This window comes from Balaenoptera musculus, chromosome 2 (genome assembly GCF_009873245.2).
Source record: "Balaenoptera musculus isolate JJ_BM4_2016_0621 chromosome 2, mBalMus1.pri.v3, whole genome shotgun sequence".
Classification (NCBI taxonomy): Eukaryota; Metazoa; Chordata; class Mammalia; order Artiodactyla; family Balaenopteridae; genus Balaenoptera; species Balaenoptera musculus.
The window spans coordinates 63,718,337-63,745,291 of record NC_045786.1 but is presented as its reverse complement, the minus strand read 5'-3'; the positions used below and the strand labels follow the sequence as shown (position 1 = coordinate 63,745,291).

The 26,955-nt window shown below is 36.8% G+C and overlaps 1 protein-coding gene and 1 pseudogene across 2 annotated transcripts in view; one reads left to right on the top strand and one right to left on the bottom strand.

Moving 5' to 3' along the window:
• Positions 1 to 26,955, bottom strand: part of UACA (uveal autoantigen with coiled-coil domains and ankyrin repeats) — an 86,129-nt gene that overhangs the window by 49,566 nt on the left and 9,608 nt on the right. The gene's annotated exons all lie outside the window — the stretch shown is intronic.
• Positions 2,115 to 2,607, top strand: LOC118890135 (annotated as a pseudogene).

The window sequence follows — 26,955 nt, the reverse complement described above, 5'->3', positions numbered from 1 at the left end:
TAATAATTGTTAAAGCTGAGTTATAGGTTCATTGGGGTTCATTACACTAAACTATTCTCTCAACTTCTGTATATTTCATGCACTTTTGATACATGGTCCAATAAATCTGATGTATAAACTTTTAAACTATATTCCATGCTTATTACCAAGACCCTTCACTGATTCATTAATATGGCAGGAAACGCAGTACATATCCTTTCCACTCAGTCTTCTCTGGATTAAAATGAAGCTATTGTCATTCACAGCCATATACTTACAAGATGAGCCCTGTGCCATCGAATGAAAGCATTCTAAAAAGCAGTACTTTTTTTAAAAAGCATTAATGTTTACCACATATTATAATAAATATATTTCTATACTTCAGTACTGCACTGGTTTGAAAAGAAGATATTCATCAAACTCAGAATGCAGCAAGCCAACACATCTATGGTAAAAGTCAAAATACAGCTATTTCTAGAGAATAAATATAACATTCTAACACAAAACAGTTATTTCACTAGGTAGACCTAAGTGGATGATAGCTTTAAACTCTAGATCACCATAAAGGAAATCACTTAAAAGTTCTGACAGTGATTCCCTCATATTAGCATCAACTGCAAATTCGTAACATTTTCAGAAATTAAATGATATTTAAAAAATTTTTAAAGTAATTCATCTTCAATGTAGAAAATCTGTAATATATTTAATTTTACATATAAAAATAGAAATGACCTATAATTCCACCATGCAGAAAAAAATTAGCAAAAATTTTGTATATTAAGCTCAAATTTCTTCTCTGATAAAAGGTTTAATCAAAATTTTTTAAACATAAATAAGTCCAACAGTTGTTTCATTTATGCAATATTTAGGATAGAAGGTCTCCTGAGAAGAACTTTATAGATGCAAATAAACAAGTAGACTTTAAAATATACGCAAATTCATATAAAGTACTTACATATTTAAGGGATGGACTCAACAGACCACAGCAAATATGATTTGAAGACCAGTTTTAGACTAAAGGCAATATTGGATACATTATCCAAAAGAGAAATATACAGGATTACCACAAAACTTTCATAGAAAACTGCTTAAAACCAAGAAAAGTCATGCTAAAGAAAAGTACCTAATTCACAGATCTTCATCATTTTGGTGTCATAGACCCCATTAAGATCTGATGAAAGCAATGGACCCTCTTTTAAAAATTATACATAAGCACAGAATCAGAAAAATTTACATTTATTTTCAGGGGGTTCATTGATCTCCTCTCTACAAATATGGAGTCCACGAGCCCCAAGATCAAAAACCCCTAATATAGATAAGGAGAAGCAGCAAAAGAGTTTTGTCTTTTATATAATGTTTATAAAATAAGTACTGAATAACTGCCAAAAGATGGGATATTTGTTCAGTAAAAATTTACTGAGCATCTATGTGTAAAGGAATATGAATACTTGACTCAACATTCAAATATACATGATCATTTGATATGTACTACACCACACGTTAGGTGCTGGATATACCATAGGGAACAAAGCATACATGAGACCTGGCCTCAGGCAATTCACAGGAATAAAACCCAGTCACTTTCTATCTATCTATCTATCTATCTATCTATCTATCTATCTATTTATTTATTTATTTATTTATGGCTGTGTTGGGTCTTCGTTTCTATGCGAGGGCTTTCTCTAGTTGCGGCAAGCGGGGGCCACTCTTCATCGCGGCGCGCGGGCCTTTCACTGTCGCGGCCTCTCTTGTTGCGGAGCACAGGCTCCAGACGCGCAGGCTCAGTAGTTGTGGCTCACGGGCCCAGTTGCTCCGCGGCATGTGGGATCTTCCCAGACCAGGGCTCGAACCCGTGTCCCCTGCATTGGCAGGCAGACTCTCAACCACTGCGCCACCAGGGAAGCCCCCAGTCACTTTCTTTAACTGATCTCACAATATGAAAAAGACACAGATATATATGTAAACATGCACATAACCATAATACACTGCTATAATACCATATTAATTACATGTAAGGTATAGAAGTAATTCAAAAGAGGGAAATCAGAAAAAAATTTGTAGAAAAAAATGACTAAACTATCTACTAAAAGATGAGTAGGGAGACGAGACCAGAGGCTGAACTCTGGATCTGACAAGATGGCTGGGCTACCCCTCAGGATTATCAAGGAAACCCAGCGTTTGCTGGCAGAACCAGTTCCCGGCATTAAAGCAGAACCAGATGAGAGCAACACCTGTTATTTTCATGTGGTCATTGCTGAGCCTCAGGATTCCCCTTTTGAGGAAGGGACTTTTAAACTTGAGCTATTCCTTCCAGAAGAATACCCAATGGCAGCCTCTAAAGTATGTTTCATGACCAAAATTTATCATCCTAATGTAGACAATTTGGGAAGAATATGTTTAGATATTTTGAAAGATAAGTGGTCCCCAGCACTGTAGATCCGCACAGATCCAGGCTTTAAGTGCTCCCAATCCAGATGATCCATTAGCAAATGATGTAGCGAAGCAGTGAAGCAGTGGAAGCCCAATGAAGCCCAAGCCATAGTAACAGCTAGAGCATGGACTAGGCTATATGCCATGAATAATATTTAAATCAATCCGATCGTCAAGTGTGCATCACTTCTCCAGTTCTGCCAACACTTCTTCCTTTTTTGTTTGCATTTAATGGACACAGTTTTAGAAACATTACAGAATAAAAGCCTAGACATCCTCAGTCCTTTGATGATTAAATGCCCATCAGCAAATATGTCTTGTCCTGATTCACTGTTGTAAAGCATGAGCAGAGGCTAGAAGTATCATCTGGATTGTTGCGAAACATTTAAAAGCAATGGTCCCTTTCTGCTTTTACTCATTTCCCCCATCATGGTTTAAGGAGAAAGCACTGTGAATGAAGGTAGTTGTCAGGGTTAGCTGCAGGGGGGTAGGTGTTTTTCTTTATTTTCTTTATTTTTTTTTGGTGAGGAGGAAGTTAGTTTTATTTTAATTTTATGGGCTCCTTTCCCCCTTTTTTTGATGATCTAATTGCAGTGGTTAAAAGCAGCTAGCCAGTTCTTTAGAATATGCTCTCTAGCCAAGTCTAACTTTATTTAGATGCTGTAGATGGACAAGTTTGATTGTTTGAACCAAAATGGGAACATTAAACAAACATCACAACCCTCACTAATAACATTGTGACTTTGTTGTCAAGTGTAGAATCCTCCCTTCAAGAAAAAGCTTGTGACCATTTTGTACGGCTTGTCTGGAAACTTCTGTAAATCTTATGTTTGGGGCTTCCCTGGTGGCGCAGTGGTTGAGAATCTGCCTGCCAGTGCAGGGGACACGGGTTTGAGCCCTGGTCTGGGAAGATCCCACATGCCGCGGAGCAACTAGGCCCGTGAGCCACAACTACTGAGCCTGCGCGTCTGGAGCTTGTGCTCCGCAACAGGAGAGGCCGCGACAGTGAGAGGCCCGCGCACCGCGATGAAGAGTGGCCCCCACTCGCCACAACTAGAGAAAGCTCTCGCACAGAAACGAAGACCCAACACTGCCATAAATAAATAAATAAATAAATAAATAAATAAATAAATAAAATGACATAAATTATATTAAATTAAAAATAGACAAATTAAGGTCTGGCCATTTAAAAAAAATCTTATGTTTTAGTAAAATATTTTTTGTTATTCTAAAAATAAAAAATAAATAAAAAATAATATAAAAATAAAAGATGAGTAGAGAAATCACCAGGTTTGAAATAGCACCACAAATTAGGAAACTAAACACAACTGTAGCCGTTTATGGTTTATGAAGCACTTCATATTCATGATATATCAATTTAAAAATCTATTCACATATGACTCCCATACACATTTGCAACCCAGGCTTCTCTATCTCCAGGCCCATGTATTCAAATATCTTCTTGACAATTCTTCTTCAGTGTCTTAAAAGTGCCTCCATGTCCCAAACTATAAACATGTTCTTCCTCCTGAAATCTGATCCTATTCCAAGTTTCACTAACACAGTAAATGATACTATGATCCATCTAGTTGTACAAGACAGAAACCTAGAAATGAGTCTTGACACCTGACTCACCAAATCCCGGTGACTTTACCTGCCCATTATTACTCAAATCCACCTGCTCATCTCCAGGTCCATCGACATTACCCTACTTCAAGTTAGCACCATTCCTTACCAGGATGACTGCATCAATCTCCTAAACAGTCTGTCTATATTCATTCCAGCCCCTTCCCTTGTATTCTCCACACTGTAGCCAGAGTGATTTTCAAAATGAAAACCTAATCATACCACCACCACTACACCACTCCCTTCCAAATACCCTCTCCCACCTTGCTTAAAATCCTTCAGTAGTTTTCTGTTCTTGTAGGAGACAGACAAATTCCTTTATGATGTCTACAAATCCCTGAATGGTGTTACCCCTACTACCTCCCTCAGCCCCATCATATGAAATGCTAACAGTGTTTCTCATATTATACATGCAGAAATTGAGTCACTAGGAGATTATGGGATTTCGTATAAGGCAATTGCAGTTAGTTGCAGAATGATTAGAGAATCCTATTGTTATGACTTGTTTGTCCAGTCCTTTCCACTAATTAAGCTATTTTCATTTCTTAAATCATCTGAAAATAAATCTTTGATGTCAAAATGCAAGTATCTTTAAAAAATTTAAACATCATAAACTTAGATGTCCTTTACAGCAAAAAAAAAAAAAAAAGGACAAAAATTTCCACATTTGCATATGCAAACTTTAATGAAGCACCTACGACATGTCATGCATGGCACTAGGGATATAGAAGTGAGTAAGACAACCAAAGTCTCTCTCCTTTTTTAAACTACTTTATTAAAGTATAATTGACATGTAAAAAGCAGTACATATTTAATGTATACAACTCAATGAGTTTGAGAATAAGTCGATTCCAGTGAAACCACCACCACCATCAAGACCATAAACATATCAAAGTCTCTCTTCTAATGGAATTTGATGTTCTAAAGGAACAAAATAGGGTTAAACAACTAAGGAAAAAAAAACTATCAGATGAGAATTGGGAAGGAGATGTGATGGAATGCTAGGGATAGACTATTGGGTTGGGTAACCCAGAAACTTCTGAGAAGGCGATATTGAAGATGGGATCTGAGTGAAAAGGAAGAGCCAGCCTGAGAGAATTTACATTTCAGAAGAGAACAAGCAATGAAGTGAGTTTGGCATGGTTGAAAGAAGGCCAGTTTAGCTGACTAATAATGAGTAAGAGGGATCACGGGATGAGGAGGGGGAGGGGGGCAGGCACTACCAGATCTAAAATGTGAGATTCCCCAGTTTTGTCATCAAAATTTTTCAAAAGGGACTTATTCAGGAACTAAAGCAACTCTTCTTCATAAGGTTCTTTTGGTCACTTTAGAATCAAGTCTAAAAAAATAATTCATCCTAAAGTGCTACTTTTTTTCACTTCCAAGCATTTATATTGAACAATACACAGCTAAGTCTTAACTTGCCTTGAAATGTTTATAAGATTAATCAATTATCTTAACATAATAAATATCATAATGTACCTCACCCACCTCAGACCTGGAAACCTAAACAAACTTTGCAATGAACTACACTAAAAAAACCACCATAAAAGAGAAATAGCACCCCAAAAAACAGAATTTCACAATCACATCCTCAAGATAAGGCTCTTCAAGAAAAAGAACATAGAGGCAACTAAATAAAGTCTTCTCCGAGGGGAAAAAAATCCTAAATAAAAGCTAAATAACACATACATTTAGGCAAACCCCTACATATCTAATTGAAACAAAGTACAACAGGCTTCCACAGTATCCTACGATTATCACCATTCCTGTTACTAAACCCAAGACGAGCTCTGCCACATCTGAAAATGGAGCAAACAGCAGAAAGCAAAGCTCATGAAGCATAAACATTCCTTGAAGATTAGGCTGCACAATTAAAAGCTGTTCTACAGTTCACTGGATTGATGACAGTTAGAAATATTTCCCCCGTTCCATTTAGTCCAAAGATTATTTACTCTTCTTTCTTATATAACAGCAAATTAGAGCTTACATAATAGAACAAGGAAAAAAAGAATGTTAAAATAAACCAGGAAAACAAAAGCTGCACATCCACTGTCTTCTTCCCAGACCCCGGACTCTCTTCCCTTTCTGATTTTTCCTTATCCTTATTTAATTAGGCCCCATCTTATCCTCTCAAGCCTTCCACTGTGTGATCTGAAAGTACTATGTAGTCAGGACTCAATGGAACAAAGAGAGGAAAGGGAAAATTATACCCCATCAATCATTTTTCTGATTAAGATGTTAACAGGCTTAATCCTGCTTTACTGGATTTCTCTACATAAAAATGTCAAGCACAAAAAAGACAACAATAATAATAACTATTATTATTACTTAATAAATCTAACATCTTAAGGACTGAAGGTGCTATGAAATCTAAAAAAACTTTAAACTGGAGTCAAAAAGACGCAGCACTGCTTTGATAAGATTTCCTAACCACCCGGTTTGATTCTATTCTAGTCTGTTGTATAAATACCAGACTGTCTACCCCTAACTATTGCAGGTATTTGCTCCTTTATTAGAACTGTCTAGGGACCCAAAAGAGGTTATTTAAAATAGACAGGAAATTGCCTCTCCAATTTTAATAAGCATCATTTGTTTCATAATATTACTTATTTCACCCTTCCTCACCAGAAGAAGCATTAAATTCTAAAGTAAATATATATATAGGTCTTAAACACAAAAAATTATAAATGTATATCATACAAGAATAGAGCTCTCAGGCTGGATAAATAAGATTTTGTTTAAGATTCCCTTTAAAATGTTAAGCAATTGGTTATTCGGGAGAAATAAACTTTTTCCCTAGAAAATTTTAGAAAAAAATGTATTCAAATTAGAATTCTTTAAATGCCTAAATGTCATGAGTGAAATTTTTTCAATATAAAGGTAAAAACAGAGAAGGGTCTATTATGCCTCCTACCCCACCTTACATACACCAATGAACAGAGTAATACCTCTGACGAGTTTTAACAAACATTTTGGCAAATGTTTGATATATATATATATATATATCTCAAAACAGGACAGATTTAGGAAGCATTCTATGTTTATTCTTGATAAAGTAAAAAGCAAAACAGATACACTTAAAAAAGAGCCTCTGATGGGGTTTGACCACAGTGAAAAATAAGAGATATTTTTGTTTCTTTGGCTTCCTATTTTTTCTTGGCTTTGCAAAGAAACATTAGCTAAACAAAAATATGTTTGCTAGAACTCAAAAGACGCTTCAAGAATTGAACTAATAATAAATCTTACACTACTAGCTAGTATTTTTTAAATTAAAAGCGGGAAATATAAAAATATGTACAAACAGAGGGTTATAAGAAAATATATGTTTTTGTAAACACATTAGAAGTTAACTGTTTTTAAATTATGAAATGAATAATAGTTCTACACATATGCATAACTCTTCCCGCACAGCTTTTTAAGCAGGATTTCCTTCCAGTGAGTCTTAATATATCTCTCCCATATTAAAAATACATGACCAAATTAATAATGAGAAAGAATGAATACTCTCACGATATCTAGGTATATAACAAGAAAACACAGCATTTAAAATAAAGATTCAGTTTTAAAATTCTTTAAGAAATACTTGTTACACTATAAGAACTCTCTAAGTCATATTGTTATTTCTACTTTCCAAATGGGGCATAAAGAAACTAAGCAATTTACAGTGTTGGACTGTGCAGCTACTATTAATTCCTTTCACTCCTGTAAGCCCACCCTTTGCAACATGACTTGGCCATGATTCCCATCAAAAGATGGAGTTTATTCCTCATCCCGTAAATGTGGGCTGGACTTGTAACTTATTTTGACAAATAGAATGTGGCAGAAGTGACCCTGTAGAACTCTGAATCTAAGTCTCAAGAGACCTTACAGCTTCCCCTCTTGGGATGCTGCTGACACAGCGTAAACAAGTTAGTGACCCAGAGCATGCGAGAGCTTAAGAGAGAAAGAGCCCAGCCACTCAGTCATGCAATCTAGCATAAAGTGCCAGACACATCGGCGTGGCCAACTTAGACCACCCAGCACTATAGGCGCTACCAGATGACTTGGCGGCCACATGAGTAACCCCAGACAAGACCAGTGGAAAACCATGCAGCAGAGCCCAGCCCAAATTGCTGACCTATGAAGTCGGCAGCAAGTAAAATAGCTGTTGTTTTAAAACACTACATTTAAACCTAGGACTGTCTGAATCCAGGGCCTAGACTCTCTCTACTAACAAAAGCTGCAATTTACTATTTGGTTGGGGAACAAATGCATCTTGTACTCTAACTCAGTTTTACAGATACAAGAGCAATCAAATTAAAAAATAATAGTTTACTTTTTTTTTTAACCCATTATCTAAAAAAAGGGGATAAGCTGGGCACCGAAATACCTTTTTAACCATCTTAAAAGAAGGAAAATAGATACATACAATGAATTCTGCAATTGTAATAATATGAAGTTGATCAAATTTTATAGAAAAAATACTTTCTCTTCATTCCCAAAGATACACAAGTATTCATCTAAAAACTAACAGCATTCATATATATTTTATCCATAAAAACTGAACTCAGCATGTGATCTAAAAAATCTGAATGGCTGTGCAATGAAACAATTAAGAAATTATTAAATTTTATGAATCTAATAAAATATGTGGCTTTCAACAATAAAACATTGCTACTGTAATGTTTAATAAGTATACATTCCTACTTGAATGGAAATACTGAACTAGGAGTGGACCATAACAGAGCAAGGACCGCAAGCACCATTTCTATGTATTCTTTAAGGGTTGGCAAACATTTTCTGTAAAGGGCTAGATGGTAAGTATTTTAGGACTTGCAAGCTATGCAGTCTCTGTTGTAACTATTCAACTCTGCCACTGTAGAATGAAAACAGCCACAGATAATATACAAAAAACAAAACAAAACAAAAAAAACCCCAGCATTTGCTGTGTTACAATAAAGCTTTATTTATAAAAAAAACAAAAAAACAAAAACAGGCAGTGGGCCACAGTTTGCCAACCCCTGTTTTAGATGCTCAAATATCTTCAGCCAAAATACATCTAGTTTATTAGCTGTGATCAAGCTAATTTGTTTGCTGCCTTACCACGAGATCTATTAGAAAGTACTCTCTGTATTCATACTCTACTCTCTGCAAAATAGCATTATGTACATATGAGGGTAAATTTTATATGACAACTTGCCTCTGCTATGATGACCAGTTGTTTGGTCAAACAGGAGTCTAGATGTTGCTATGAAGGTATTTTGTAGATGTGATTAACATCTGAAATCAGCAGACCTGAAGTAAAGGAGATGACCCTTGATAATTTGGGGTAGGCCTCATCCAATTACTTGAAGACCTAAAGAGCAAAATCTAAAAATTCCCAGAGAATAAGCAATCCTGCCTCATGACTGTAACACAGAAATCCTGCCTGAGTTCCTAGCCTGCCATCCTGCCTTACACATTTCAGATTTTTCAGCCCCATACTCATGTAAGCCAATTCCTTAAAGTAAATAAATCTCTCTCTTAGATATAGATATCTATGAGATACAAATATATAGATATCTCCTATTAGTTCTACTTCTCTGGAGAATCCTGATTGATACAATATATTAAGGTAATATGACCTTAAATTTTAAAAAGGATATACTCTGATTTTTGTGCATTATCCAAAAGTATGTGAGAAAGTTGTGGTAGACAGTATTATTATTTGAGATTATTCAATCCCCTACTTCCTTGCAAGATGATTATATATATACATCCACATGTAGATGTGTGACTTGTGCATATCTCATAGGGAAAGAATAGATGTCCCTGGGTTATTGATTTGGGGACTGCCCATGTCATATGTTTTGGCCAATAGAATGTGAACAGATGTGATGTACATCACATCTAAGCAAAAACTTGAAGCAGCAACACGAATTTGGGCCAGCCTTCTTCCTTCAGTACTTTGTCGAGAGATTTCATATAAGGGTTGTTCCTTCAGCCTTGGTTCTGGAGGGGAGTCACAGGCTATTTCTACAGAGCTGACTCACAGTCTGCAACATAAAGTCAGTAGGAAATATAAGTTTGTTATTTTGAGAAACCACTGAAATGCAGAGGTAATTACTACAACAAAGCTGAACACTTTAAAAATTGGTACCAGAAGTAGGGTGCTACTTTCATCACCACCACCACCAAAAATAATAAAAGTATGTGATGTAGGCGTTGAGGCCAGGTGGCAGACAGCAAGGAAACTCTAATGGCAAACCACATAGTGTAGTGGTAAATAAAACTGTTAGGTATAAAATATTAGACAACTTGGTGAAATGATTGGACTTGTGATTGGCATCTAAAGTGGGAGAGGGGCAGTCTTGCAGGACTGAGCCCTTAACCTGTAAGGTCTGAGCTAATTCTGGGTAGTGTCAGAATTGAGTTACCTTATAGGACACCCAGTCGGTGCCCACAGAGAATTGGAGAATTGCTTGGTGTGGGAAAACCCACACATACTTGGGAGTGCAAAAGTATTCAGTGAGTTGTGAGTAAAGGAAATAAATGTTTTCCTTTCACCCAGTAAACCCTTTCAGTGGAACAAAATGGCTTGGAGGGGAACTCCCCACAGGAAGAGACTAAGGATGTGGTCCCACAGAAGCCTGGTAAGTTCAAGATAATTGTATTGATATCTAGAGAAAAATGCATATCTCAAAGAATTGAGGATATAGCTAGCTCATGGCACATGGATCTGACTAAAATCAAATAGATAAGAAGACAAAAGACAACTTCCAAAACAATCCACAGACTGAGTTAAGGGTCTGTTACTCTTCTAGACCATCTTTGGGTCCCCAAATTTCTGTAGACAAGAAGCAGGCCAGGAGAGCTGCTCAACACTTACCTCATTCCCCAGCTAAGAAGGGTATACCCTCCAATACTCTGTTCCAATATGGATGAACATGGTATATTAAAGGAAATACCTCACAGAGGGCATAGCCAATAGCCACGGAAAACAGCGGACTAGAGCGCCTCACACAGGACCAAAACCAGGGCCTCATCAAGGAACATCCCCTAGTGGCAAGAAAAGGAGGCCTCACTATATTTACCCAAGAATATTCTTACAATTGCCAGGGACAATTGTAGTGTGATTGCTATGTGCCTCCATTCTTCCCCTTTCTTAACAGGAGGGTTTACTGTGGATAGCCTATCCCTGCTCCAACATTGTATGTTGGAGAGATGGAGGGTCTCTGAGTCAAGAAAATCTGAGTCAAGAAAATCAAAAATTTACTGAGTCAAAAATTTACTGACTTGCCAACGTTAAATAGCTACCAAGTGACACAGTAAAAATTCAAATTCAAGACTATCTAATTCTAAACTTCAACTTTTTTCTATACCATGCTGGCAAAAAAAAAAAGGGTACAGATTATTTAATAATCATTCCATAGAAGGGTTACCTTGGTTTTATACTTTTTACCAATTCTACAAAATGGATGCGAGAGAAAGCCGATACCATGAACTCAGTTCTAAGTCTGAATCCTATTAAATAAATATATTATTCATAACGAATTTCTTCTTTTATACTCTAAGATGTTCTTATTAATGTGACAACCAAGATTCCAAAATAATACATCTTTTATTTCTACTGAATACATTTTCTTAAATTCAGACTACAGTAATTCAGAATTTTGAAGATTCAGATTAAGTGATGGCCTAAATTTACCTTGCTGATATGAAAAGGATTTCTCAAGCAAATCAATAATGCATTAAAATGATCGGTGATACATTTTAGATTAAAGGAATATTTTAAACACTTTATAAACCATTTAATAGCCCTTACCTCACCCATATAAACAAAAAATAAGAGTTTTTTTTTATTATATAACAGAAACTCCTGGTAGAAAAATTATACAAGACTAATACATATTTAAAACAAAAGCAGCAAAGACAACCTAGCAAAATCATCATTAAGGGATAATAACAACTTTATATTTTGTTACACATCCTTCCTCATTTTCAATACTTAGATATATATTTACTTTTAAATCAAAATACACACATTTCATTTAAATGGTTATTCTTAATACACGTTCAATAGAATTGTTTACGAATGAATATTCCTAACTTGGAGAATTCCAAAGTGTATTCAAATATCAGTCTTTCTGGCTCCCCCTGCTGGACACTAAGAGAAGCTTTTTATTATTATTATTCAATTCGTTTAAACACCCAATCTCAGAGAAGCACTAATTTATCATTATTAAAAACATCTTTGGGAACTTGTCTGAACGTACAGTTTGGCCAGAAAGAGTACAATGGTCTATTGTTGAGGGCACTCGCTCCTACTAGCCAACAGGGATTTGGAATCAGAAAATCCGGGACTAAGTTCCCAGTGAGTTCCCAGCTTGATTACTTATTTGCTAATGACCTTGGTCAAATCATTTATTCCTTCGGAGCTTCAGTTTCCTCATCTGTCAAAAGAAGCTAATATCAATCACCTCATTAGTCATAAGGATTAGAGTTAACAGAACAAGTGCAAAATAAGCGGCAGTTAAGTATTACTGCCGCCGCCACCACCACCAAGGAGCTGAGTTGTGGTTACACAGCATAACTCCTTAAGAATTACTACACAGCAATCAAATGCAAAGAGATTAACTTTTAAAATGTAAACTTACTGTACTTACACTCTTTTAATAACTTCCTGTTGCTCTCAAAACCAAATCCTTAACATGACCTCTAAGATTCTTCACGGTCTGGTCCCTACTGACCTCTGAAGTGTAATCTTGAAGCTGGATACTCTTTTCCCAGCCCTCTAATCTCTTTTCATAGTGAAGTTCTTCAAAAGTACCAGGTTCCCTCACAGGGTACCTGATGACAGCATTTCCTTCCTCTGTGCTACTTAACAATAACTCATTTTTTTAGATCTCAGCTCAGCTTTTGCGCAGAGACACTTTCTCTGACTTCCCAGACCAAGTCAGACCTTCACTATTATGTATATTATGGTATACCTCTCCTTCACAGAGCTTATTACACAGTGCTGTAGCTTTATATTTAAATGTGTTAGCACTGTAATACTGTCTCCCCCACTTGTCTGTCTACAAGTTCCTCAAGATCAGGGAGTAGCACTCCGTATCCTCACAACCTAGCCACTTGACTGCATAGAGCAGGCACTTAAGTATCTGTTGAGTGACTGAATAAACTTAAATTAACCGATACTGAAATCAAAGAATTCTTTCTAAACCTGACTATTTCACATACAAAGGTGGCCATATAAATATAAAGCAACATTATGAATATTTTCCTTTGTATTACTTCTCAGGCAAGCTGCTCATAAAGTCTATTCATAAAATCTGATAGACAATAATACACAGAAATATCTTTAACACATACACTCAAAGAAAATGTTGTGCCTTTCAAAGAGAAGAATTTTTAAGAGCACAGAAACCTAAACATATGATAGTCCTCTAACACTATTTGATTTAAATTTTTTTAAAAACTCAATGTCTGTGACTTGCTTTTGTAACAAATATTCAGCTGAAAATTTGTCTGAAATTGAGTGCTTTACACTGTACTACAGAGTTTTACTTTTCAAGGGAATCTGTGGTTGCAAAATAGTAGAGCTAGCAATAACCAGCTAAAAGGTGTGCTTCGTGGCTTCTTTCACAAGTATGCATATTGTACTATTTTAAACCAACACATACCTCCAATTGCCCTAAAGAGTGAGAACTTTTTATAGATTTAACTCCTTCCTTACATAGTAAGCATTCCCAACTATATAGTCAATTTTGGCCCCAAATGGCTTTTCCTCTATTCATTTATACCAAAGCCAGAAAACAAGGAAAGCTCCAACCAAAAAAAGCAACAAGGTTTGCAACACATCTCTTAGACTCAAATCTTATTTGATAAATTCATTTGATAGATGTATCAGATAGATTTTTGTCTTTATTTGATGATTTTAGCAAATTCTATGACTCCAAAATAGCAATTGTTATTTTGTCCCCACAAGCTGCATTATGATGTATAGAAAATCTAAAAATTTCCTATGTTATCATTTAACCAAAAAATAGAAACGAAGAGCAGAAGCACAACTGAAGTACCTATGAACATATTGGAATGAGAGCAGAGGTGCATTAAGAGGAAAGGTTTTCAGGAATTCAGGTACTGACCACGCAGGAACAATCCAAGGAAGATGACAGGGATACCAAGTCATCAAAATACAGTAGCTTTAAACATCTGAATGGTATGACTCATTCCCACTCTTCTGATGCTACCTTTACCAGACAAGCTTCTGATAAACTTGCTTCCCTATAGGGATAGACTGGATGGAGGTATCCAGCCCACTAGTCAGCTACTTAGTTCTCATTATACAGTAGTAAGATGACATTTAATACCTCAATGGACTTTCAGTGTTCCTCAGCTTCTTCTAATCCAATCAAGATTGAGTTTCTGCTTAAACAAGCCTAACGTGAATTTATCAAAGTGACAAAAGGTATTTCCTGACAACAAGAAATTGGGTCTTCCCTAACAAAACTTTCAATTCAAACTTTTACAAGACATATAATACATGAGCAACACAGAGGAAAGTGTAAAAAACTGCAAACGGCACTGATTTTCTCATTAGCTTAGAAGCATACTCTTTGCTGATCTTTTCATAATAAAACTAAATCTCTCCAAAATGCAGGTTTTAAAAGTACATATACCCAATTATTCTCATTTACCTTGGCTTTAATTTTCTTCTGAACTAGAAATAAGATCACAGAGCTCAGTACATTGAAAAGGCATGCAAACATTAATCTAGGTTGTAAGGTCACAATTTTAAGGAATAAACATTCAGAAAAATAATGGAAGGAAATAACCAAAGAGTTTAACAGCTACAGAATGTGGGATTAAAGAGGACTTGAATTCTTTATGTTTTCTGTATTTTCTGAATTTTCTACAATGAATATTGTTCTATTCAAGCTTCTTTACTTGCAAGAAATAAAACACCCATTCAGTTGCCTTAAGAAAAATGGCATTTATCATAAAGATATTCAAAGAGCTGCAAGAAAAATCTCACAGAAAACCACAGTTGAGCTGAGCCCTACAAAGTCTGGAGCTAGGGGTGGCCCTGGCATCAATTCTGTTCCAGGAACCTCAAGAAGAATACTGAGAGGAGCTGCCCACCAATGCTCGGCCACATACGTTGTTCAATTCTAGTCCATCCATGTCTTCCACTCTCACTATCAGCCATAGACATGCTTCCTTTGCTTCCACCTTAAACTCCAAATTTCCTTCATTTTAAGCATAAGGCTGTGGTTAAGGTATAAGAAGGTTAGGAAAACAGGCAGCTTTTGCTTAAGGACTGAATTGTACTTTTTTAGATTATGAATTGAATACATACCCGTGGTTTTTAGAAAGAGCCAACAGTATAGAGAAGGGAATATAAAAAGGAAAAGTCTCCCTCCTCTTTCCTGGCATTTTGGGTGGGGGGAGTAACCTATAAAAGGAAAATTAATATTTATGTTTCTAAAAATCGTAAAAATATTATTTAACAAAGAGCAATACCCATAAAGTTTTTTCCTCACTTTATTACATAAACAACGATTGTACAACAATTAGAAAATGCACATAATCAAAACAAATAGGTTACTTTAAAATTATTTGACATCGCATCACATAGAAATAATATGAAGCACTATAAAACTGATTGGTTCCATTTTAAATAGATATTTTTTCTGAACTTTATTGTCCACAGAGCAGATAAATTTATATTGGCAACCTATTTATAAATTATTTGAAATACTTCGTCAGAGTAGAAATATTTTCATTTCTAATACATTTTTCATCCGTCCTGCTCAGATTAAACTGGCTAAAATGAAAATAATTGAGAAAATGTTCTCAGAAACTAAAAACTCCAAATATACATTAAGGTAGTGACATTTAATTTACTGAATACCCTCAAACTGTCCTAGAACTTCTACTTGATATGGACAGCTATCTCAGATTGTGGTTTTCAAGTCTTTTTAATTCCAGACACTTTCTTCAAAGAAGTCCTGAAATAAACAAAGAAGAGGAGTTTCTCTTTGAAGGTAGCGTCCCTTTACTGGCTGTATTCTTCCTTTGTCCTCTATCACCTAAAATACTCCACAGGGCAGCTCAGCCAGAATGTAGCAGGCAAGCGATCTGCACCAAAATGACCTGGTGCATGTGTTTATTCAACATGCAGAATGACACCACTCTAAATCTAAACCCATCCCTTAAAGTATGGTCCAGGAATATCTTTGAGAACCCCACATTCCTGTACCCCTTAAACACAGGAAACTATTTTTAAGAGTTTAATGAAGAATTTGGTGTATACTTTTCCAACTAAAATAAAAAAGCTCCACTAACCAAACTAGGATTATACTAATAGGCTGTCCTCCAACTTGCTTTTTTCACATAATGTATCTTGGATATCTTGACATGTCACATATATGTAAATATGGAGATTTTTCACAATCTAAATGATAATTTCTAAAGATTTACAATTTTCTATAATCAGAGAAAAGTTTTAAAAAGGAATGAATAACAAACGTTTCAGTTTTGCTAGTTTTGTTATTTTGAGTACTTTGAATTGATTTTAGAATTTAATGTTGGGGATTATAATATTAATATTGTACTGGAAGATACCTTTATGGGACATACCCTCGGTTTGGGGTTTGGAAGTTAACTGGCAGATTTCTAAATTGGTTAATTAGTTTAACTATAGTTTTCATGTTTTGGAAATATTTAATAACTCATAAAAGCAATTTTGAATTTTTCACATATTTTATTTACATCAGTTAAGTAGCTGTATATGAAGAATAATTTGAATTTGGCATGAATAAGTAGTTTTCAAATTAATTAGTACGCTTTGAGTATTATTTTATAGTCAAATTATAGCAAACTATTCTAACAATTGTATTTCACTATACAATTGGAATTAAGATATTTTGTATTGATTTTAATAAAATGGCATATTCAACAGCTTTCAAATAATACTTTGTATTTGAGAAACTATGGAGCTTAGTTAAAATTCAGTATCTTTATTATCATCTTAACAGAGGACTGTAGTTATCTGTATTCCAGTGATTATTCTAATTGGAGTTAATAAATACTTATGCTTATAACCTCTTGGCTGACGGTGACAGAGCTCATGACTTTGCTAAAGGCAGGGCTAGGCACTGTGTGTAATATGAGTTTCAGTTCACTGGTTCTCAAATGCTGCCTAGTGATACTCTCAGGCATTGTGAGAGGTATGAAGGTGGCTCATATCCATTACCTTATTTTTCTGAGTTTCAAGGATGTTTAATGGTGAGCAGATCTGGGTTCCAGAACAGCTGTGGTGCTTTAAAATCATTACTGTTCTGAGCTGACAGACGAATTTGAATAGGTGGCTATCAGGGCTCAGAGTGTGAGAGTGTCTTGGAAGATTTTCTGTCCCTTTTGAGTGTAGCAGGACCCTATTTGGGAACCACTTCCATATTGTGAACAAATTAAGAAGAGCAGAACATTTCATCCAAAGTCTTATATAAAGCATATACATTAAAGAGAAAAATAACTGTGTTCTCTTGAGGTCAAAATCTTAAACTTTATGTTACATTCTTTCTAATAAGTTTTATTCAGTTTTAAATTTGCACAGTATTTTTTCTATATTTAAAAACACTTGCTAAATCTACTTACTTATATGTATGTATACAATATAATTTTTTTTAAATATAAGATGGTTAGTTATTTTTAAAAGAATATCTTTTGCACTTCAACCACAGCCTTTTACTTAAAATGTAAGAAATTTTTTAAAAAAGAACAAGATCAGCCACAGTACTTAAACAGAAACCAAGCCACATTCAGAGGTTCACTCCTACAAATAAATAATTTGCTTAGACTTTTCCAGTAATATAGATATAACACAGCCTCACACATTTTGTAATTTGTTATTCCCTGTTCACCTTTCTCCTGGAGTTACCCTTAATGTTTTGGGGGAAAGATGAGTTTTTAAATAGATCCATGAGTTTATTATTCTAAAAGGCCAATTTTTAAACATTTCATTATTTCTCAAGCGAGAGTATATGGAAAATGCAGAAGAAAGTTTTTAAATGGTCTACAATAAAATTAATTTATATTAATTAATGGCAATAAGAAGAACTATTATGGTTCTGTTTTGGGGGGGTTGTTTTTGTTTTTGTTTTAGTTTCTGCATCCTGGACTACTAAATTAATCTACTAATTGGCCTCCCCACTTCTACCCTTGTCCCCCTTGTCTACTTGTAAAGCTACAGTCTACTCTTCACACAGCAGTCAGAATATTTTTTAAAACATAAGTCAGATCATGTCACTCCTTTGCTTAAAACCCTCTAGTAGTTAGTATTCTTGCCATAAATATTTAACCTGAAAGTAATAATTAGGAAGAAGTCAAGCAAACCCAAACCGTGGGATGTTCTGTAAAAGGCAAACAAACAAACAAAAAACTGGCCTACTGGACTCTTTAGATTGGGATCCAAACACAATCTAAAATCCTTACTAATATATGATCCGGACCCCCAAGAGATCACTGATAAAATTTCCTTCCACTTTCTCCCCTTCGCTCACTTCACTCCAATCTTCATGGCCTCCCTGTCTTTGAATTATGAAGGCAGCAAATACAATCCCATCGCAAGGCTTTTTAACAAGACATCTGCCTAGAATTATTAGTAATTAGAGGAAAAAGCAGACTCCATTCCCTCCAAAAAGCTTACTATATCACAATGTATCAGTTTTCTATTGCTGTTTTCTATTGTCACCAAACACAGAGATTTAAAATAGCTACCACGTATTACTGCTCAGGAGTCTACATGTCAACTGGGCAGTTCTGCTGTGCTGGGTGAGACTGAGTAATCTCGGCTATGCATGTGTCTACAGTCAAATGGCCCAGCTGGTTGGAGGCTGACTGGTCTAGAATGGCCTCTTTCCCACGTCTGGTGATTGGCTAGATGTCTGTTGGGACAATAGGAGCAACTGGTAACCAGCAGTCTAGCCAGGCAGGTGTGGGCTTGTTCACAAGAGAGAACAGAAGCATGAAAGACCTTTTGAGACCTAGGCTCAACATCATTTCCAACATATTCTATTGTCCAAAGCAGGGCACACGTACAACCTATATTCAAGAAGCAGGGAAATAGGAAGAGTCCCGTTGCAAAGACTATGGATACAGGGAAGGGTAGAGAATGGGGCCATTCTGCAATCAATCTACCACATATCATGACAAGAGCACTATTTCAAAATGCTGGTACATCTAAGACGTGGGGGTGAGGGGAACGAAAAATATAAAGGATGATAAAAAACTATACTTTGTTATAAATCCTATAAAGCCTGGTTTCTCAATCTTGGCACTATTCAAATTTTGCACCAGGTAAGACTTTGTTGTGGAGGGTGTGTCCTATGCATTGCAGGACGTTTAGCAGCACCCCTGGCATCTACCCACTAGATGCCAGTAGTACGCCCCCAAGTTGTAATAACAAAAAGGTCTCCCGATATTGCCAAATGTCTCTCAGGGAACAAAAATCACTTGTAGTTGCGAACCACTGCTACAGAGGAATGAATTAAGGTAAAGACAACTTGGTCTTATTCTTGCCAATATAACCTAATTTTACTTTAAAAGGCCGTTCAAATGATTCTAAAATGCAAACTTTACTTACGGACATGTAAGATGTATACCAAATTCTTAACAGTTTACATATTAAAAATTCAAAACTTCATTGACAATACTTAGATTCCTGCTAATTTAACCAAAAATATTACCAGATTTTTGAAGTCAATAGGAAAGACGTTAATTGTCAGAAGTTCAACTAAACTAACAGTACTGGCTCTAGGATTTGGTGTGGTACATATATAAACCCCAGATTTGTCTATTATTTATATTTTTATAACAAATAAAAATATAAATTATAGAAATAAAAGAAATGGTGGTGTTTCTCTCCCAACCTCCAAATATAAAACTCTGTCTCAAAACTACAGTTCATGTCCAATCCTCCTCTCTTCCCGTTTCAAGGCAATGGCAATATACCTCCCAATTCCACCTCTGACTCTAGCACCGATTACAAATGTGAAACACACCTAGAAAACCTCCGTAATAAATTACAGGAGTAGAAAGTCTCAATAAAAGAAGGAAGAAAACAACAAATCAGAACACTCCCTGGGCATATTGAAAACCTAGCAGTCATAGTCATGAAATATTTATTTATTGATCTAAACTGTTTTCACAATACTTATGTTCATAAAATGCTATATACAAACCAAACTGCTTCAGATGCATAAACTAAATATTCTCTAACTTACATTCATGTACAAATCTGTGATAGCTCTGGCCAAGTGAAGTCATATATACAAGAACCAATTTAAAGACACTTCCTGGATTCTCTGGGTGAAAAAATAATAGTTTCTCCTTCAGAGAAAAGAAAAGAAAATGGGATAACCTGCTAACCCAGTGATGCACCAGTGAGCAGGGCTGGGACCAGGGTAAGGGGAGTGAAGTGCTTATGGCACCAAATTTAAGGAAGGACTCACTCTAAGGGGCAGGCAATGAGCCAAAACATGAGGCAAGCACCTGCTGTTTTACTCTCACCTCCAGTCCAGCGGGAATTGCACTTAACAGCAGAAACAGCACCCTGATTTCCGCATCCCCAAGGTCTGTCCTATACTAAACCTTGGCACTTACACCTTACTCATCATCTCTGTGACCCCTCAAAGAACCACAGGGCCTGCCTAACCTGCTAGTCTGATGGTACCAAACAAGGAACCGGGGAACCCAGCAGAAAGAGTCACCCACACGTATACAATTGGAACACTTAAGTTTTGAAATTATGAAGGTTGGAAAAAAGAGGCATGCCAGGAGCTCCAAAACTCTGTTCTTTATAAAGTTAGCCTTGCGTTTAAAAGTGGTTTATAATTTTTAAGCATGCGTATTCACACTTTCAATGGAAATGTTATCATTTTCAACATATTTTCCCAATTATTGCTATTTAACTGAATCAATGTTATCACCCAGGAACGCTGAAAAGCAATAGTATACCTTGTGGTTAACAATGTTAGTTTTAATAAAGCAGTTTCATACAAAAAATAACTATAGGATAGGGTTTCATCTTCATGATGCAATACTATTCTTTTCCTACTTAGGGTCCTCTTCAATGCTACTGAAGAGCAGACACAGGAAGTTTATCTTATAAGTTAGAATCAACAAAAACCCTACATGATCACCTCACTGCATAAAACGAGACACTTCATTTGTCTTAGGAGTACACCCAAACACACCACCACACCCAGCAGTGTTTGTCAAGGGTGCTAAGTGGAGTTCCTTCCTCTTTTGTGACTCACCCTTTCCCACACTATCGAAACAGTTCAACAGCAGGAATGCAATTAGATCTAAGCAATTAGGAAAACTGCTGTCCCATCTCCTCAATTGTGCATAGAAAGAGCTCTGATTAGTAGAGCTTAACTTGTACGACCCCTTGCAATAAAGCTCCTTATTAAGGCTAAATCACTTGAAGTGTCAAGTGACTTGAAGACAAGTAATATTTGGAACAAGGCCTTTCACATCTTTATTTTAAAAGCCATAAATAAGCAATTTAAATCTACCTTTCCAATGGCCACGTCTTGACCTCTACACGGAATCTCTTTTCCAAAACTGTGCAGGCCTGTGCGTTCCTCTCAAAACAAGACAGCAAAAGCTATTTCCTCAGCAAATTAGTGATGTGGTGAATGATAAGGAATATAGGGGTTTTAGTGTATTACCAACAGGTTCTTTCTACCAATGATCTTAATTACATATATTTAATAATTAAGCCAAGGGAAAACACTCAGAAGCTTTTCACGTGTAACACTTGACGGTAAGAGCCTTTCAGGGCTATGAACTTGCATGTTCTCAGTAATAAATTCCCAAATAAAATTAAGTTCATAGTTTTACATAAATAAGTGTATTAAAATTATATTAATATAAGTATATTTTAATTATAAAAATTAAAGTCATAACAAAGAAAAGGAAAATAAAAATTTCATAATCGATAACTATGATCATCTTTGTATCTCCCCCGCTGGTCTTTTCCCATGTGAATTTTTACATGACTATTATCAGCTTGTACCTGTATTTTTTATTGATTTTTTTCACTTATAAGATTTTCATTTCTTCCATAGAATTTCTTCATATAGCAGTATAGACTATGGCAAAACAGTCCTGCATTTTCTACTGCCGTGTAAAAATTAACTACAAACTTAGAGGCTTAAAAACAGTTATTTATGAGTTCACAGGTCAGAAGTCCAAGTGGGGTTGACCGGGTTCTTTGATTAGGGTCTCTCAAGGCCATAATCAAGGTGCCAGCCAGGCTGGGTTCTCATCTGGGAAGAATTCGCTTCCAGGCTCATTCAGGTTATTGGCAGAATTCCGTTCCCTGCAGCTATAGGTCTGAGGTCCCTGTTTCCTTGGTGGCTGTCAGCCCAGAGCCTCTCTCTCAGCTCCTCAAGGCCTCCCACATTCCTTCTCACATGGCCCCATCCATCCTCAAGCCAGCAACAACATACCAAGTCCCTCCTGTCCTTCAAATCTCTCTGCCTTCCAATTCTGCTGCAAGCCAGAGAAAAGTCTGTTTTTGAATTCTCATATGATTAGAATAGGTCCACCTGGATAATTTTCCTTTTGTCTAACTTGAATTCCAGTGGTTAGTAACCTTCAATTACATCTGCAAAATCTCATTTACCATGTAATATAACATAACCATGGGCACAGTATCTCATCAAATTCAAAGTCCTGGAGATTAAGATGGGAAATCAGGGAAGGCCATTTTTAGAATTCTGCCCACTACATCTCTGTCACAATAGAAAATGTATTTCTAACTGTGGATTATGTAGTCAAAAAGCTTAAAGGTCATCTAGCCACTGGGCTAGAAAACTTTAACATCCTTTCTAATCCTAAAATGCTAAAAAATCTAATATTTAAACATGTTAAAGAAATAAAGTGTAAGGTTATTTTAAAACTTGTAAAGAAAATAAAATTATATGAATTTAAAAATTAGTTAAATTGAAAAAGGAGCTGAACTTCCCCCTAGTTTAAAAAAAAAAAAAAAAAGACATGGTTTTGCAAAATTGTCACCTTTTGGAGCCAATTTTCTAGTTACACCAAAAGGCGAAGCATGAATGTGGAAACAACGGTTAGCACCAAATCATAATGCCTGGGTGAACCAGAAGCAAAGAACTCTGAAACCAGTGACAATTTCTATAGTACAAAACTCTAGTTTGATTCTTGCTATAAAGAGTAAAGGAGGGGACTTCCCTGGTGGCGCAGTGGTTAAGAATCTGCATGCCAAGGCAGGGGACACGGGTTTGAGCCCTGGTCTGGGAAGATACCACATGTCGCGGAGCAACTAAGCCTGTGCGCCATAACTACTGAGCCCACATGCCACAACTACTGAAGCCCGCATGCCTAGAGCCTGTGCTCCTCAACAAGAGAAGCCACCACAATGAGCAGCCCGGGCACCACCACGAAGAGTAGCCCCCGCTCACCGCAACTAGAGAAAGCCCGCGCACAGCAACGAAGACCCAACGCAGCCAAAAATAAAAATTAATTAATTAATTAATTAAAAAGAAAAAAAAGAGTAGAGGAGGTAAATGGGCCAAATGAAAACCTAGCTCATAGACTGGCTATTCTACCCAAGGTTCATTATGGAAAACTAAGACTAAGGATAAAACCCTGGGATCAGGCTGGCAAGGCATTTCAGAGTGATTCGGCCAGCTGAGTTTGGTATGAGATAGTCCCCATGCCCACCACATAAACCTAGCTAAACAAAAAAAAAAAGGAAAAGGGAGGGAAAGGAAGGAAGGAAGGAAGGAACCAAACCAAACTGAACCAAATCTGGCATATAGAAGGTGCTAAATCAATATCTGTTGAATGAAAAGTAGAATGTAATAGACCATAAATGTTTGTTAGCCTTCAGGAACTGCCCCCCTCTGGACAGAGAAGAGAACTCTTTCTAAATCTCAGCTACTAATGGGCTAAACACTACTAATAGCCTGCCAATAGGCTGACACTGGGTCCAAGGTGGGGCAATCTTCAAGGGGACTGGATAGCAGTTCCTGGGAGCGAAAGAAGAAAATGAGGGCAGACAATAAAAGTGTTAAGACCAAAAAAAAGTCTGAGAAATATGAGTGGAAGTGAAATTTTTAGTCTCAGAGTAACTGTAATTTATACAATGGCAAATATACAAGTAGATAGAATGTCCCTCAACAGAATTCCAAAGACTTGTTCCCAGCAAAATAAGTGAGATTCTGCCTATTTGTATTAACCAGTGGAAAGAGTATATTGATAGCTATGAATGATACCACGGAATGAGAAGCTCATACAGTTGTAAATATAAAACACTAACTATAGCTTCAACTCTATCAAACGTACACATAAGGTCTTCCTCAGCTGGCAAAACACTCTAAATCGAGGGTTCTTTATTCACCTGTGCTTATAATGATTATTAGCATAGCAAGTTAAGCTTTCAAAAGTATTTTTCAAACAACATCATCAGAACTTTGAGCTATTCATCCAAATTGACTATGAATCAGTGTACTTTAAAACAAGGCTAAGTTGCTACCATAGGAAGATGGAGACAGTGTTCTCCCCGCCCCCCTTGAGAGTTATTACCTCTAGTCTGGGACTGCACCTTCCCCACACTGCATCAGGTGCAGGGGAGTTAGTGGGACTCGCTCAAGGCTAGCAGGCAAGGGCTCTGACCACTTGTCTGTTGACTGTGTGGCTGGCAAGTCACAACTTCTCTGGGTCTCAGGTGACCCATGTTTCTCTAACGTGTGCCTCTTCTCCATCCCTTCCAGCATTGTTATGATTCAGGCCCTCACCAATCCTTGCCTATACTGCGGTAGCACACTCATAAACAATCTGCCCACCTCAAATCCATCCTGAACAGAGCTACCACAGTAATCCATCTAATAAAACACTTTTGATCATATGATTCGCCACTTCGGCATACACAGGACAAAGTCCAACACTTACAGTGTGGCATATTTTAAGCCATTCCAAGATTTAACCCCAACCTCCCCTCCTGCCTACCTCCCCTTCAATCCCCTTGCCTATTATTTTGGTGGCAAAAAAGGTAAGCTGACAATCCAATTGCCCCTTCCCCCAACTCTGACATTTCTCCTCTCCATGCCTCTGCTCTTGCTGTTCCCTCTGAAAGGAATTTCTTCCTTTCCCGGATCACTCCTACCCACTTCTTTTAAGTGTCAGGTTAAGAGCCTCATCCTGCAGACTGGTGGTTGCCAGGGGGCAGGGGAGTTGGGAAGCAACTGCTTAATGCATACAGGGTTTTCTTCTGGAGTAATAAAAAAGTTTTGGAACCAGACAGAGATGGTGCTTACACAATACTGTTAATATACTATATGCCACTGAATTGTTCACTTTAAAATGATTATTTTTACGTTACATGAATCTCACCTCAATTTAAAAAAAAAAAAAAAAGCTGCAGCAGCAGCTCGCCCTGCAAAAAAAACCTTCACCAACTCCTCAGCCCCAGATTGGATCAGCACCTTGTACACTCCTCTATCACAGCAGTTATTACTTTATATTATCCATTTATAGAGCTCCCATACAGTATTTTGTGCCTCTTTATCTTCCTCATCTTCTCATGCCCCAGTGCTTAGCCTAGGCCCTCAAGAAATATTTTTTTTAATAAATAAAAAAAATAGAGATACCATTTACCTCCCTTGGGGCAAAAGGCTAGGGCAGATGATCTCTTGAAGATCTAGGTTATATAAAAGCCTGTGAGAGGACTTCCCTGGTGGTGCAGTGGTTAAGAATCCGCCTGCCCATGCAGGGGACACGGGTTCGAGCCCTGGTCCGGGAAGATCCCACAAGCCATGGAGCAACTAAGCCTGTGCACCACAACTACTGAGCCTGAGCTCTAGAGCCCGTGAGCCACAACTACTGAGCCCGCGTGCCTACAGCCCGTGCTCCACAGCAAGAGAAGCCACCGCAATGAGAAGCCCACGCACCACAAGGAAGAGTAGCCCCTGCTCGCCACAATTAGAGAAAAGCCCACTCGCAGCAACGAAGACCCAACACAGCCAAAAACAAAATAAATAAAATAAAGTTTTTAAAAAAGCCTATGAGAGCATGTATTAATTGGAAAGAAAAAGATCAGGAAAGACTGCTATTCATCTGGTTATAAAGGATAAAAATGGAATGACCTCTGGTGAGATTTTTTCAGGGAGTAATAGTAAGAACTAATATTTATTGAGCTAACTGCAATTATTAACCCCATTTTCCAAATAAGGAGACAAATATATTTAAGTAACTTGCCCAAGGTCATAAAGCTGGTTACTGGGAGCAGCAAGATTCAAGTCCAAGTCATCCAGACTGCAGACCTTGACTCTTTAACACTAACACACCAACCTGCCCCTTCACACTGCTCCAGGCATAGTTTAAAGAGCTATGAACGGACAGTCTTTGGCCCACAGTGTGCCTTTTCTAAGGCTGAGAAAACACTCCATTTTCCACATTTATCTACTTAACCATTGCCATGAATGTTGTTTATATTTCATAGTGTTTTTAAAATACAAAATGTTAATTTTTTAAAAGAATCCAACAGTCAAAAAAAATAGAGGTGAATCATAAAGTAGATCTCCCATTAAAAAGACCACTCACATGTCAATCAGCAAGTGTTTATGGGCTATTCCTCATGTACACAGCAGAAAAGATCAGAGTATGCCAGCCTCACTAGAACCACACACACAAAGACTTCCCCACCGGAGACTCATTTTCATGGTACCCCAACCTCTGCACAGGGTAAGTATCTTGAGGATAAGAAAACCATGGAATAACAAAAACCAGCTAGAAGAAAAATTACACATTCACTTTTTTGGTTGAGAAAGCATGATTGTTTTATGTCCTTCCCCCCCATCTTTAATAATGCCACAATCTGGTAAGAAAAAAATAAACCAAAAGTCAATGAGATTTTTT